Below are 16591 nucleotides of genomic sequence, written 5' to 3'. Positions count from 1 at the left end.
CATGCTGCTTATTTGTCTTTGGCAGACCCGTCACGAAGTCCATGGCTATATCGTCCCACTTCCACTCCGGTATGCTAAGCGGTTGCAATAAACCTGCAGGCCGCTGATGCTCCGCCTTTATTTGCTGGCATACCAGACACTTAGATACATACTCCGCTATGTCCTTCTTCATCCCTGGCCACCAATAGACTGCCTTGATGTCATGAGTCATCTTGGTAGACCCTGATCGTCTTCTTAATACTTTGATCGTCTGGCACGCATACCCGATCCTTATATCTCAATAAACCTTGACTGGACATTGAGAAATCTGTAGTCTTGCCTTCTCTGACTGCATCCATGTGCGTTGCTAGCGAATCATCATGTCTCTGACCATTCCGTATGTCTTCTAGCAGATTCGATTGGATAGACAAGTTAGCCAGCTTGCCTACAACCACTTCTATTCCGGCACTGATAAGCTCCTGTTGCAGTGGCTTTTCTATTCCGGATAAGGCTGCTAAGTTCCCATAACTTTGCCTTCCCCGGGTGGTATAGGATTTCGCAGTCGTAATCCTTTACTAATTCCAACCACCGGCACTGCCTCATGTTAAGCTCCTTCTGAGTAAAGAAGTATTTTAAACTTTTGTGGTCCGTATAAATCTCGCACCGTTCTCCGTAAAGATAATGGCGCCAGATTTTTAACGCAAAGACCACCGCTGCCAACTCCATATCGTGAGTTGGATAGCGTTGTTCATACTCCTTTAACTGACGTGAGGCGTAGGCTATCACCTTGTCATTTTGCATCAGTACGCATCCCAATCCTAACTTTGATGCATCACAGTAGACAACGAACTTGTCGTTGGGTGTTGGGACACTAAGTACTGGGGTTGAGCAAAGCTTATCCTTAAGCAACTGGAAGCTTTCCTCACACTTATCATTCCAGTTAAACTTTTGTTGCTTCTGGGTCAGTTGGTGAGTGGAGTGGCTATCTTAGAAAAGCCCTCGACAAACTTTCTATAGTAACCTGCTAGCCCTAAGAAGCTTCTTACTTCCGACGCGTTCCTTGGTCTAGGCCAATCCTTCACGGCCTCTACCTTCGATGGATCTACTGCAACTCCGTCTTTCGATATGATGTGCCCGAGGAACGCCACTTGTGAGAGCCAAAACTCGCATTTCTTGAACTTCGCGTAGAGTTGGTGCTCCTTCAATCGCGTCAAAATCATCCTCAAGTGTTCCTCGTGCTCTACTTCATCCTTGGAGTAAATTAGAATGTCGTCGATGAACACTACGACGAATTTATCCAGGTAGTCCTTGAAGACCCTATTCATTAAGTCCATAAATTCGGCTGGCGCGTTAGTAAGACCAAAAGACATAACCAAGAACTCGTAATGTCCATAACGAGTCCTAAAGGCTGTCTTAGGGATATCTTCTCCCTTTACCTTGAGCTGATGATACCCAGACCGTAGATCGATCTTAGAAAATACAGTCGCGCCTCGGAGTTGATCAAACAAATCATCAATCCGAGGTAGCGGGTATTTGTTCTTAATTGTTACTTTATTCAGCTCTCGGTAGTCTATGCACATGCGCATACTTCCGTCCTTCTTCTTCACGAATAGTACCGGAGCTCCCCATGGTGAATGGCTTGGCCTAATGAAACCCAAGTCTAGGAGTTCTTGTAGCTGTGTCTTTAACTCCTTGAGTTCCGTAGGTGCCATCCGGTATGGTGCCTTAGAGATAGGCTCAGTGCCCGGTACTAATTCTATCGTGAAGTCTATTTCTCTAGTTGGCGGCAATCCTGGCAAGTCATCGGGAAATACTTCTGGAAATTCTTGTATGACTCGAACATCTCCAACTTTGAGTGATGTCTCCTTCTCCACATTCGTGATGTTGGCTAAGAATGCTTGACATCCTATCTCCATCATTCTCTGAGCTTTGAGAGATGATACTAACGGGGTACGTAGTCCTGAAGCTTGTCCCATGAAGCACAGTTTCTGGCCGTCAGGAGTATCGAATGTCACCTTCTTGCGTCTGCAGTCGATCGTTGCGCCATGCCGTGCTAGCCAATCCATGCCTAGTATGACGTCGAAGTCTTTGATCACCAGCTCTATCAGGTCTCCTTCTAGTTCCTTGTCCTCAATCTTGATTGGTACGCCTTGTACAATTCGTGATGATAGAACTACTTTGCCCGAAGGCAACTCGGTTGCAAACCTAGTTCTAAATCTTTCACTAGGTTTGTCTAGTTTATCTATCATTCCTAACGAAATATACGAATGGGTGGCTCCCGAATCAAATAATACATGACATAATTTATTGAGGATGGAAACCTGACCTGTGACCACCTTGTTGCTAGCATCCGCCTCTCCTTGGGTTAAAGCAAAAACCCGAGCAGGAACCATCTTTTCGTCCTTCTTTCCTTCCGGCTTTTGCTGAGGACAGTCTCTTTTACGATGCCCTTCTTGACCACAGTTGAAACACTCCTTGGTGTTGGCATGGCATTCTCCAGGATGCTTCTTCTGACATTTGGCACATGGTGGATATTCCACGTAGCTCGACCTATTTCCCCCATTATTTGGTCGTCCCTTTTATTGTTGTCAGCTTGCTTGTTGTCAGGATGCCTTCTCTTCTGTCCGTTACCGTTGTTGTTGGACTGACTGTTGCTGGATTGATTGTTGTTCCGACTGGCCTGAGGTTGGCTCTGCTGCCTAGGTTCCGGCTTGCTGGCTTCTTCTTTGCTCACGTTGGCTTGCAACCTTTCTACTTCAATTGCCGTCTCAAGAACGTCGGCATATGAAGTGTTTCCCGGGTTTGCTAACTTAACCCCCATCTCGATCTTTGGGCGAAGTCCTCTAACAAACTTGTTCACCCTTAGATAGTCGGTTGGAACCAACTCTGCAGCGAACTTGGCTAAGCGATCGAACTGACGAGCATATTCTGCCACTGTTAAATTCCCTTGCTTCAGATTGGTGAACTCCTCAACTCTCGTAGCAAGCACTGCTGAATTGTAGTATTTCTTGTGGAAGAGCTCCACAAATCGGGTCCACGTCATAGTGGCAGCATCGTGGGATTGCTAGACCAAATCCCACCATATCCTGGCATCTTTCTTGAGTAAAGATGAGACGCAGGATATGCGGTCAGCATTATTGAGGTTCATGTGGGCTAGGATCGGCTCCACATTCCTTAGCCATTCTTCTACCTCAAAGGGGTCTGTAGTCCCTTCGAAGTTCGGAGCGTGCTGCTTGCGGAACCTCTCGTACACTGGCTCCATATGCTGTACAGGATAAGGAGCGTAGTTCGTCATAGGCCATCCCCCATACGGACCAACTTGTTGGGGTGCTGGGGCCATTGGCTGTGGCTGCGGCTGCGGCTGTGGCGGAGGCTGAGGCTGAGATTGAGCCTGCTGGCGTTGTTGCTGCAGAAGTTCCTCGACTTGTTGTCGCAGTCTGGCAATCTCTGCAGTGTTGTCAGCTGGCTGTGCCGGCGCGTTGCGGCGAGCAGTAGCACGCACTCCCCTTCGGCGAACGGTAGGGACCGCATTGGTCGCTGGAACATCGTTGGAAGCGTTCCCGTTGGTGCGAGCAGATCTTCGGAGAGACATCGTAGCAGAGTTCTAACAGTTAAAAGAAACATGTTAGAACTTTTTCCTAATAGGCTCTAAGGCAAAAACTTATTCTAAAACAAACATATCTCGGACCTATTTATTATGACTTCTTATGAAAGATTATATAGGTCTTTATTATTATTAGAGTGAGTTTCTAAACTTAGAAAAACAAGTCATCTTTATTTTATAAGTGTGTTTCTAATAATCCTATATGACTTAATTCTCAGGCTCGAAACTTATCTTTGTTCCAAAGTTTAACCATATTGAGGGAGGGCTGGGATCAGTAAAATCGTTCCCACTACTAAGGCCCCCTAACTCTCAATAAGGAAACCAGGTTCATTGATTTGTATCCACCCTCACCGAACTTAGTCATTATTCATTTTATTTAGTATTCATTATGATTGTAAAAAAAAAATCAAACTCACACATGATATTCAAATAGCATGTTTATTCATTTGGAAAAATAATTTCACTTATTACAATCAAAATAAAACAAACATTTAAAAACTTCTAATCTAAAAATCGGGATCTTCTACATCCGATCTGTCATCTAGCATATCATCATCTATTGCCTCATAGTCATCATTATCATGAGCATCAAAACGTCCTACAGGAAGGTTGGTGAGAATCCTATTCTTTTGCTCATTGGTGAATTGAAATTCAAATTTTGCGGTGAACCTAACTAAGAGGAAATAGTATCTCATTGCTAATGGTGATTCATCCTCATCATTCATTTCTTCCCATATTTCTTCTAAGGCTACTATTACAGGATGGAAATCTTTAAACAACCTAATCACTAATACATATTGTTTCGTTGATCTTAGCATTATTTGTTTATCCTCTTGAAGGCCACCTATCGCTTGGTGAAACAAAAGCAACCTTCGAGTAATCCTTTCTAGGGCTCCTACGGTGTTTCTTGGCTCCCTTATTCTTTTTAAGGCCTTAATGGCTCGGATATCTTGGTAGGTTAAAGCTCCATTCATTTTTAACTGAAACATAAACACTAAAGTTGTTAGTTATACACATAGACAAAGTAACTTGTAACTTAAACACTTACTTGGCGGTCCGATTCGGAGCTTTGAGCATGTGTATCGAGGAGAACTTCATGCGAAGGAACCGTTTTCTCTGATACCAACTGTAATGACCCACTAATCTAGACTAATTGGACCATTATCGAAACTATACATAAAACTTACATTTTTACGAAAATACCATAATTTATTGAGTAACTTGAAAATAAGAGTTATTTACAAATAAACAGAATACTAAGAAGGATTTTGGGATCCCATTGTCTTTAAAACAAAACAAGATTTAAAATAAAAGACATTACATAATAATGCGGAAAATACACATGAAAACCATAAAAACATAAAAGGAAGACTATATCCTCGAATCGAATAACGCTCGGCCCCTTGACTCCATTCATCATCGATACACATTCTCCAAGCGTCACGAATCTTTCCGCCTCTAAACTTATTTTCCTGCACATAAACAGAAAGGAGTGAGCCTAATGCCCAGTAAGGAAAATCTAACACAAAGTCACATACATAATTTCATAAGAAAACATAAAGACTTAACATAATACATATAACATACACTTATTATAATGGCCATTATTACTTGGGGTCCCATAGACTAAACAAGCATATGCCCATGGGATTAGTGGGGTCCTACTAGCTAAGTAGGTCATATGCCCATAACCCATTTGGGGTCTTTTTAGTCATATGGGTCATATGCCCAAGCCTACAAACATACACATATATCATAACACTTTTAATAACATAAAACATATAGATAACATAATCACATAACATGTTGATTCTAGCCTATTTCCTTACCAAAGTTACCGAGATTATGGACTGAGTTGGGATTGTTGGAACACTCCTAAAACCATAAGAAAGAGTAAGTCTAAAGAAAGGAGATGAAATGAAAGAGATGGAAAGACTAAACCATAGAAAACATACTTACCGACTTATATGCTTAAAAGCTTGGATTCCCTAACCAAAATAAGAATAAGGTTAGGGGACTGAGTAGAAGGTTTTGAGAAAGGAAATAACATAAAATACAGAAAGGAACTATAGTTTTGGGTTTACCTCAAAGATTGCAAGATCAATCTAACCTCCACCGAAATACTATAGAACTCACTTCCCAAAGTGTTTGATAAGCTTATGATGTTTAAGCTTATAGTTTTTCCCCAAACCAAGTGTTTACACTCTCACACTCACTTAACACTAGCAGCCTCTGAACTTAGAGCAAATGGTGAATAATGGCTGGGTACTAGGTCCTATTTATAGAGTTTGGGAATGAAAATATCTTGATTTTACTTGAATAAAAATAATGGGTTTTTAGGTGAAAATCATTTGAATAATCGTTCAGCAGAGGCTGAAGACTCGTTCAGAAGATGCTGGACTGTTGAAGGAGTTTGAATGGCTGAAGGGAAAATAATTCAAATGTATTTGAAAACATGCTGGTGGAGGCGATATATCGCCCCCTATAGGCGATATATCGCCTGGACCTTTGTTCCCGAGGCGACCGTGCATCGATTCGTGTTTTCCGTATCTACGTGCTGCGATATATCGCCCCCTATAGCTGCGATATATTGGCATACGCTGAATATTTAAACACGAATTTACACATTTTTAGCTGAGTTTGAATGGAGTAAATAGCCTTGACTAAGCCCTCAACGTGCCCAAAGCTGCTGACTGACCCTATACATTCAAACTTTTACCCTTATTTAATTTAATCCTCAAAAATACATAATCCTTAATTACCATTCAAAACATGTGCTTAAAATCCTATTGGTTGATGTCTAAACCTTATAATATAATAATATAATCCTTAATATCAGACACATTAATCAAACCTTAGGTTATACTTAATATTCTTAAACTATAGGTTAAACTTAGAAAATCTATAAGTACTACTATGAGTGTCCAAATAACTCCCGGTCTGAACCAAAAATCCATAGTAACAAAGATAACACTTAAACATACTATAATACTACTAAACAATTAGCTAAGTAAAGTTCTTGGACTCTACAAATTCATAACACCATATCTCATGAACATGCCTTATAACAATCCTAACATATTTCTTATCATATTTCTAAAATCATCATTTACCATTTACATAAATCAAAGATTAAAAAGATAACCATAGCAATATAAACATAACATATCTCCTCATTATAAACCCTATCAAATCCATTCCCTCAATCATACCCATGAACCCTTTTTAAACAAATCATATTCTCAAAATATACAAATCATAATCATCAATCCTACAATAATCAACCATTAGCATCACCATCAAAACCTCAAAGACAAACCCATCAAAACCAATATATAGGCTAAGAGAGACCATTACCTCTCTTGATTGTAAAATCAAGAACACAATAAGATCAACACCCAAACTTCACACCCTTTTTCAAGCCTAGGGTTTTTATTTGAAAACCACCATGAGGAGGAGAACGAACCCAAACACACACAACAAATAAACAAAGTCAATAACATATAATCAATAAAAAGAGATTAGACAAACAAGAGAAACAAGAAAACATACTCTAAGAAGGGTTCTTCTTCACCTTCTTCTTCTTTCTTTCTTTCTTCTTCTCCCTCTCTCTCTACACGCCACTCTCTCTCTCTCTCTCTCTCTCTCTCTCTCTCTCTCTCTCTCTCTAATTTCGGCAGCCACAAAAGCAAATGGCTCTTCCCCTCTTTCCTTTCCCCTTTATCCTTATTCTCTCATAATGGCTTAATAAAAAGAAAAGGTAAGTTTCCTATTCTCTCCATATTTTCTCTTAATTTTTGTATAATTGTTTTTATCTTTAAATGGCAAGGAATAAAAAGATGATCACATACTTACCTAAAATAACCATGGTCTTCTAATTTTAATTTAATTGAATCAAGAAAATAAATGGAATAAACCATTCTTTTCCCACTACACATACACGTCCACACTACATGCCATTTCCTTTATTTTTATTTTATTTTTCTTTAATTCCCTACTTATTAAAATAAACTACCCAAAAATATCATAAATGGCAATTATAAAATGTGTAGAAAATCCACACATGTGCACCTTATTACCATGTACTAGCACACACTAAAAAACTAGAGTGCATCACTATCTACCATGCACCTTAGTGCATTCAATCATAACTCACATAATTACCTCAATTGTCACATTTATTTAAAATGTAACACTAATAGTAAAATAACACATGTTACACACTATTCACTTATTAAATTAATTAACCAAACAAACAATTAACAAATTTAAATTCAAAAGATTATACCAAACAATTCTAACAATTAAATAAAATAATAAAAAATCAAATAAAACAAAAAATCAACTAAATAAAATAACAACACTTAAATAAAATAATTCATCACACTTAACATTTAAATAAAATAAATCACAAAAATTTAAATAATCTAAAATTTTTTTTTTCGTGCACTACAGAAATGGCTGGGTACTATGTCCTATTTATAAAGTTCAAGAATGAAAAGATCTTCATTTAGCTTGAATAAAATAATGGCTTTTTAATTGAAAGATATTTGAATAATCGTTCAGCAGAGGCTGAAGACTTAGGCAAAAAGATTATGGCTTATCAAGAAATTTATTGAATAAAATGAGCTCGGTTTCAAAATCATTTGAAAATGCAGCCCTAGAGTCGATATATCACCTACCATAGGTGATATATCGCCTGGGCTCATATTCCTGAGGCTCGTCCAAATGGTTGTGCGAAGTTACGTGTTTTTCGTATCCCCGTGTGGCGATATATCGCTCCTAGAGCTGCGATATATCGGCATACGCTGAAATATTATACACGTAATTACACTTTTTCAGCCTAATTTGAATTGAATAAATAGCTTTGACTGAGTCCTATAACGATTTCAAAGCTGCTGGCAGACTCTAGGATTTTCAAATATTACTCTTAATAAACTATTCCTCAAAAATACTTAATTTTTCATTAAACATACACATGACAAGTGTCATTATCTTATTGGGTCCATCTAAACCTTATAGTATAATAAATATCATCTTCATAATCAGTCATATTAATCAAACCTTAGGTTGTAATTAATATTCTTAAACTATAGGTTAAACTTATAAAATCTACAAGTGTTGCTACGAGTGTCCAACTAAGTCTCGGCTTGAACCAAAATCCACAGTAATAAACATACTACAACTACTACTAGCTATTACTATTACTACTACTATCTAACTAGCTAAGTAAAGTTCTTGGACTCTACAAAAATTGATCCTTGTTCTCTATGTGCCCACCCACATCTTGAGCTGTAGAGAATGTCTTGAAAGATCTAGGTGTGAGTATTCAAACAAGGATAGGAAGATCGAAATATATATGAAAAAATTCAGGGATTCTTGATAGACTACAAGAGGTAAATTGTTTCGTATTATTTTTCATATACATATAATATATATTGATTAACGTATTTCATATTAAAATATTCTCATATAAAATTGTTTATATGAAATTTTTTTTTTGTATACCATTACCGCAACTTCCGTTGCGCACTAGGAACCATTCCTAACAATTGGTACCAGAGCCATCTTTAATCCTTGCATATGTTAATTACTATGTTTGTATCATATGCATTTTAAAATTATGTGTAGTATATGAGTGGATGTATGTTTTTGTATGAATCGTTTATGTTCTTAAGGGTTGGTTTTCATGGTGTTTTTGGTTTAGGAAAAGCTCTTAATTTTTTCTAGATATACAAAAATTTTAAGCCATTTTGGGGCATAAGAATTTTGTATTTTTTCAAATTCTGGAAAAATTATGTAATGGCCTGAGCCCCGAGCACAAACCCCGAGGCCCAAGCCGCTGCCGCTGCCCCTGCACCCGTGTGCACCCCTCCACATGCGTCCAGTGCCCCTCTACGTCTACAACCAGTGCCCCTATGCCTGTGTCCAGCACCCCTTCGCGCCTGAGTCCACAGTTGCCTCGCGCCTGCACCCATGCGGCCCAGCACATCTCTAGCCGCAACCCTGCCAGCCGCCAACCACCATTGACACACCCATTAGGGTTTGTGTCTTGCGAACCCTAATGGATGTTTAATTATCCATTTGGGCATGTTTAAGCCCAATATAATTAAAAGTGTTTTAATTATAAATTTTGAGTTAATTGTGGTGAGTCCAAATTCCAGTTGGACCTCCATAACATGTTGGGTATTAAAACCCAAAGTTTGATTATTTTAATTTTTTTTTAAATAATTAAAATGTTATTTACCTCATAATGATTAATTAAAATGGTAATGGCCCAAAGACTAAAAGAGAAGGTCCAAGATCAAAGGAGTTGCTCTTAATTATGCCTTAGTTAGTTTAATTATTTTTGTGTATTTTTTTTTTTGCAAGTGTTGTAATTTCTAAAAATACCCAAAATACCCAACTCGCATTTATTTATTTGATTGAACATGATTAAATTGTTTAATGCATTGTCATGCATAATAACATGCCATACATATTACCCACTTAGTACATATTAAGCATGCATTTTTTTAGATGCATGCTTAGAATTGATTATATGTTTTAATTTGATAACTGATATAATTAATTTAGTCTTAGTTAGTTAAGATGGTAAAAATAATTAAAAAAAAATTATTTCCTTATTTAATAAAATTGTTTTATTAAATAAAATGATATTCTTTTTAAAAAGGAAAATAAAATCTAAAGCACGATTATTTATTTTGCATAATTGGATTAGTATTTATTAGAATATCATTTGGTAAAATTAATTTAATTAGTTTTACAACCTAATTGAAAAATATTGATTTTGAGAAAAACACAATTTGTAAATAGTTAGTGGGAGAGGGAATTATGACAACAAGTCCCATGGTTTCTATTATTAGTTGAAAACCGAGAGGCATAGGAAGGGCCTCATGTCGCCTCCGTTTGCGGCCTCCCTAAGGAAAGTCTTCCGAATATGTTTATTTTATCTCAAGGTTGACTTCTCATATGAGAGTAAGATTACTGATGTATTTCAAGTTTGATTGACCATAAGGCACACTCTTGAGTTAAGTCACTGATCGAAAAATAATGGGTTACACTCTGAAGATGTATCTAAGCTTTCGAGCGCGACTAGTGAATCTTGACCAAACTAACTGTATTTCATAAGTCAAAAGGGAAAATGAGTTTTTATGTTTTCACTTATGGAGTTGAGATCTTGTCTCAAGGTTAATTTGTGATTAGTCTGATCTACCCTAAGGCGGTCCATTAATTTTCAAATTAATCTATCGTGGACTAGTAATTAATTTTTTGTGTGTTATTTTATGTGTTGCATTCATGCATCATATTTATTATTCCAAATATAAACTGATATTTATTACATGCATTCATTCATTATATTTGATTTATTTGATTTTCAGCAATATGTCCAATCCAAACCCTGTAACTGCTTTACTTGCTAATAAGAAATTGACTGGTGATAACTACATGAAATGGAAATCAAACATGAACATTGTTTTGATATGTGAAAACCACATGTTTGTCCTTAATGAGGAATATCCTGAGGTTCCTACCCTCACTGCTGCCAAAACTGCTAGAGAGAAGTATGACAATTGGATCTTATCTAACAATAAGGCCAAATGTTATATGCTCACTAGTATGAGTGATGTGCTCAGAAAGAAGTTTGAAATTGTTGAAATAGCCTATGAGATTTGGGAATCTCTACAAGGCATGTTTGGCCAGCAATCTGATAAGTGCAGACATGATGCTACTAGAAGCTTCATGAATATGAAAATGAAGGAAAATATTTCTATCAGAGAACATGTCTTAGATATGGTCAACATATTGCACGATGCAGAAATCCATGGTGCAACCATTGATGAGAGAACTCAAGTAAGTGTGATACTTGAATCTCTCACACTAGCTTTTGCGGCATTCACTACCAATTATGTTATGAACAAGTTGGAGTACAATATGATCCAACTGCTGAATGAGTTGCAAACTTTTGAGTCTCTAAAATAAAGTTCCACAAGGTTGAGGAGGCAGATGTTGCTGAAACCAAGCCTTCTACATCAAATGGTAATTCAAAGAAGAGGAAGGTTGGCCAAGGAAAGGACAAGAAAAATGACAAACAACCAGAGAAGACCAACAAATCTTCCAAGAAAAATAATTCTCCAAAGAACTCCAAAAAGAAGACACCGCAAGGAGCATGCTCTCATTCGGTAAATTTGATTTACTTTTTTTAGAACCTTGAATAGTGGAAGGTGATTTTTCATCTTGGATAGTTGATTTTGGAGCGACTAACCATGTTTGTTTTTCTTCGCATATTCTTAGTACTTCAAGGAAGCTGGCTCATGGAGAGGTGACCATGAGAGTTGGAAGTGGACAGGAGATCTCGGCATCTCAAGTTGGAAAAGCTCGCCTACATTTTGATAATAATAAATTTATTGTATTGGGAAATGTTTATCTTATTCCTGGATTTACTAGAAATTTAATTTCCTTATCAAAATTGCATGAAAAAGGTTTTAATGTTTCTTTTAGTAATAATTCGATTGTTATTTTGAAATATGGTTTTGACATTTGTTCTGCAAAGTCTGAAGGTGGACTTTACAAGTTAGAGTCCAATGTGGAGCATGTTTATAATTCTGAATTATTTAAAACTGCAAATACTAGATCTATTAAAAGACAGATTCCGATAGTGAAACATATCTGTGGCATTTGAGATTGGGACATATTGGTCTTGATAGAATTAACATACTAACAAAGGATGGTCATTTAAGAGAAGTATCTATTGGTTCTCTCCCAGTCTGCGAATCCTGCCTAGAAAGCAAAATGACTAAGAGACCTTTCTCCTCTAAAGGTTCAAGAGCCACAGAACCACTTCAACTTATACATACGGATGTTTCTGATCCACTAAATGTCCAAGCTAGAGGAGGTTATAAATATTTTGTCACTTTCATTGATGATTATTCAAGATATGGTTACCTATACTTAATGCAAATGAAATCTAAAACCTATACTTAATGCAAATGAAATTCCGAGCAGCACCTGAAAAGCAATTATGTAAATTACTAAAGTACTTCGATCAGATCAAGGTGGAGAGTACTTAGATTATGAATTTGAGGACCATTTGCATGAGCATGGAATTCAATCCCAACTCAATGCACGTGGAACGCCACAACAAAATGGTGTTTCAGAAAGGCGGAACAGAACCTTATTGGATATGGTTAGATCAATGATTAGTTTTTCATCATTGCCTTTGACATTCTGGGGTTATGCAATAAAAGGTGCTCTATACATACTCAATGTTGTTCCATCTAAGTCTATTCAGAAAACACCAATGGAGTTATGGAATGGTATTAAACATAGTTTATGCCATTTCCATAAATTGGGTTGTTCTGCACACATGCTTAAATGAAAGATTGGTAAGTTGGAATCACGCACTAAAGTGTGCATGTTTGTAGGATATTCCAAAAAATAAAAAGGTGGTGTATTTTATAGTCTTAAAGATAACAAAATGTATATATCTACGAATGATACTTTTTTGGAACATTACTATATAAATAACCACAAACCTCATAGTAAAGTTGTACTTGGGGAAATGGTCTCGAATAAACAAGACCAATCACCTACAATGGAAAAAGAAAAACGGCCAGAGGATATCGCCAAGTTCTAGTTAGAATAATAGAGAGCTTAGTCGTAGTGGGGGGGCTGGTAAACAACCAATCCGCTATGAACAAGAAGTTCAGATGCTTGTGTCTGACAGAAACAAAGATGATCCATTGACTTATAGAGATGCAATGGAAGATTATGACAAAGAAAAATGGCTAAACGCCATGGACCTTGAAATGGAATCGATGTATTTAAATTCATTTTGGACTATTGAAGATCCACCTGATAATGTTAAACATATAGGTTACAAATGGATATTCAAGAAGAAAAGAGGAGCAGATGGGAAAGTAGAGACTTTCAAAGCAAGGCTAGTAGCAAGGGCTACACACAGAGAGAAGGAGTTGATTATTAAGAAACTTTTTCACCTGTGGCCATGGTCAAATCTTTCCGGATACTCTTATCCATAGCTGAATGCATGGATTATGAGATTTTGCAAATGGACGTCAAAACACCTTTTCTGAATGGCTATCTTGACGAAACTATTTACATGTCTCAATCAGAAGGGTTTGAAGTTAAAGGTCAAGAGAAAAAGGTTTGCAAGCTTCTTAAGTCTATTTATGGACTTAAACAAGCTTCATGATCTTGGAATCTTAGATTTGATGAAACAATCAAAATGTTTGGTTTTGAAGAAAACGTTGATGAGCCTTGTGTTTATGTTGATGTTGATAATATTGTGGTATTCCTCGTTCTTTATGTTGATGGTATTCTACTCATTGGGAACATTATCAAAAGTAAAGAAATGATTGGCTGAGCAATTGCAAATGAAAGATTTGGGAGAAGTCAAATATGTTTTGGGAATTGAGATATGTAGAGATTGAAAGAACAAAACTTTGGCACTGTCTCAAGCAACTTATATTGAGAAAGTGCTAGAATGCTTTGGCATGAGAAACTCCAAGAAGGGCACTATGTCTACCCAGTCAAGAGTTAAATTGTCTAAAGAACAATATCCACAAACACCTCAGGAAGAGGAGGACATGAGACAGTATCCCTATACCTCTGATGTAGGCAGTCTAATGTATGCAATGTTATGCATTAGACCTGACATCTATTATCCAGTAGGGATAGTCAGCCGTTATCCATCCAATCCTAGATTGAGTCATTGGATAGTAGTAAAGAATATTCTCAAGTATCTTAGACATACTAGAGATTACATGCTTGTGTATTCAGGTGGAGATCTGAACCCCACTGGATATACTGATTCTAATTTTCAATCGGACAAAGATAGTCGAAAGTCGACATCTGGATCAATTTTCACACTGGGAGGAGGTGCTGTAGTTTAGAGAAGTATTAAACAATCCAGTATTGCAGACTCCACCATGGAAGCCGAATACATAGCAGCTTGTTAAGCAGCTAAAGAGGCTATGTTGCTCAAGAAGGTATATATTGATCTGGAAGTTGTTCCAGGTATGGATCAGCCACTTGTTATGTACTGCGATAACAGTGGGGCAGTAGCTAATTCAAAGGAACCCAGAAGTCATAAGAGGGGAAAGTACATCGAGAGGAAATATCACTTGATCTGAGAGATAGTCAACCGAGGAGATGTTGTTGTCTTGAAGATTGCCTCCGAATATAATCTTGCAGACTTGTTCACAAAGACTTTATCTATTAAATCTTTTCAGGGTCATGTAAGAAGCATAGGTTTAAGAAAAATTCCTTATTTGCTTTAGGGCAAGTGGGAGATTGTTGGGAATTGTGCCCATAAATCAATTGTAGTAGAAAATGGTTTTAATGAAACAAATAAATGAATTGAATTATTATATATATGTAGCTTGTGTACTGTATTATTACTTATAATAGTAAGTAAATACAGGAAGTTATTTATTTTCATGTAAATCTTATATTAAACAAATTAATATAAGAAAACCTAGAACATGTTTCTAAAATTGAATTCAAACAGAGATAATGATAAGAACACTTACATTATAAGCAGCGGAATGATTGAGTCATTCCTTCAGTTTCTCTAACCCCTGTATCCTTCCTGTCATAGGGTATCACCAAGAAACTGAATCGTTCTTCAATTTTCTTCACAACCTTCCAAAGTATCCTTAGAATCACCTAGACTAGAGTGTGCAATTATCAAAACATGAGATAGATACAAAGAGAAGGAGAGAAAATAATCTTGAGGCTTAGAAAAGGAATTATGTTGTAGAGAGAATCTAAAACCTAGAGCATCAAGACTAGATCTTCTAATCTTCTCAAAAACTTGAGATTCAAAAATCTCTCACTTAGCATTCCTTTAATAGGATCAATTAGGTCATTTATTTAATTAAAAATTCAATAAAATAATACCCAATAATCATCCCTAGGTTGAAATTATCATGGGCTTTAGGCCCTTGAATTTTCTCATTTAATTATAAGTTTGTTGGTCTTAAAATCAAGGCTTGTATTATTTTCTATTGATTTAATTAATTAAATCCTTTATCAAATTAGTTATTCATAATTTGAACCTTAATTTAAACTTATTTATTAATTTAAATACCACTTTATCTTAATTAATAAATCTACCATAATTTCTCTTTCCTTCTCTAAATTACATACCTTTGTGAAACTATCCAAAATTGACCTGTTCAACTTTGATAATTCTAATTGATAATTAAATCAATTAATTGAGGCTATCTAGATGGTTTTATCCAAGGTATTGTGGGGACCATGGGCCTATGAAATCAAGATCCAATAAGTTATCATAAATTTAACAAATAAATTTACTAACTTATTAATTCCTCGTGACTCCACTAAAGACTTAGAACTACACTCTTGAAATCATAGAATGCTCTATAAGCAATATAGATACGTTATTAATTATCCATTTTTACAACCATAATTGTCACTCAATCCTCTATAGACGGTCTACAATGAGATGGGACTAAAATACCGTTTTACCCCTCATTGTATTTTATCTTTAAAACACTGAGTTCCTTGTAAATGGTATTTCAGTAAACTAATATTTATTACTGAAATATGATCTCTATCATTAAGCACATTGAACAAAAATAAAAGGAAACCATCGTTTCACTTCTTCATCAGAAGCTATAAATGTTCATATCTATGATTAACAGTTCCACTCAATTATACTACCGAGTTCCCAAGATGCAAGTATGGGCTAGTCCGTAGGGTAAGCTGGTAATGAACAAGTCAAAGAACTCAAATAATACAATCAGTTAGAATACTAACCACTCAGAATTAAGATTGAATTGACCTATGGTCAACTATATGATATGACTAGAATAGATAATAATGGTATGTTTACTTTATCCTTTCTACTGTCAATATCGGTCTAGTCCGATGTAACAATACATCCGGTCTTATCTAATGTTCTGGAGAGAACATAAAACTACGATGGGTAAGTAGATCATATCATAGATTGGTAAGTCAGTG

This window comes from Humulus lupulus, chromosome 1 (genome assembly GCF_963169125.1).
Source record: "Humulus lupulus chromosome 1, drHumLupu1.1, whole genome shotgun sequence".
Classification (NCBI taxonomy): Eukaryota; Viridiplantae; Streptophyta; class Magnoliopsida; order Rosales; family Cannabaceae; genus Humulus; species Humulus lupulus.
This window is presented reverse-complemented; position numbering follows the sequence as displayed.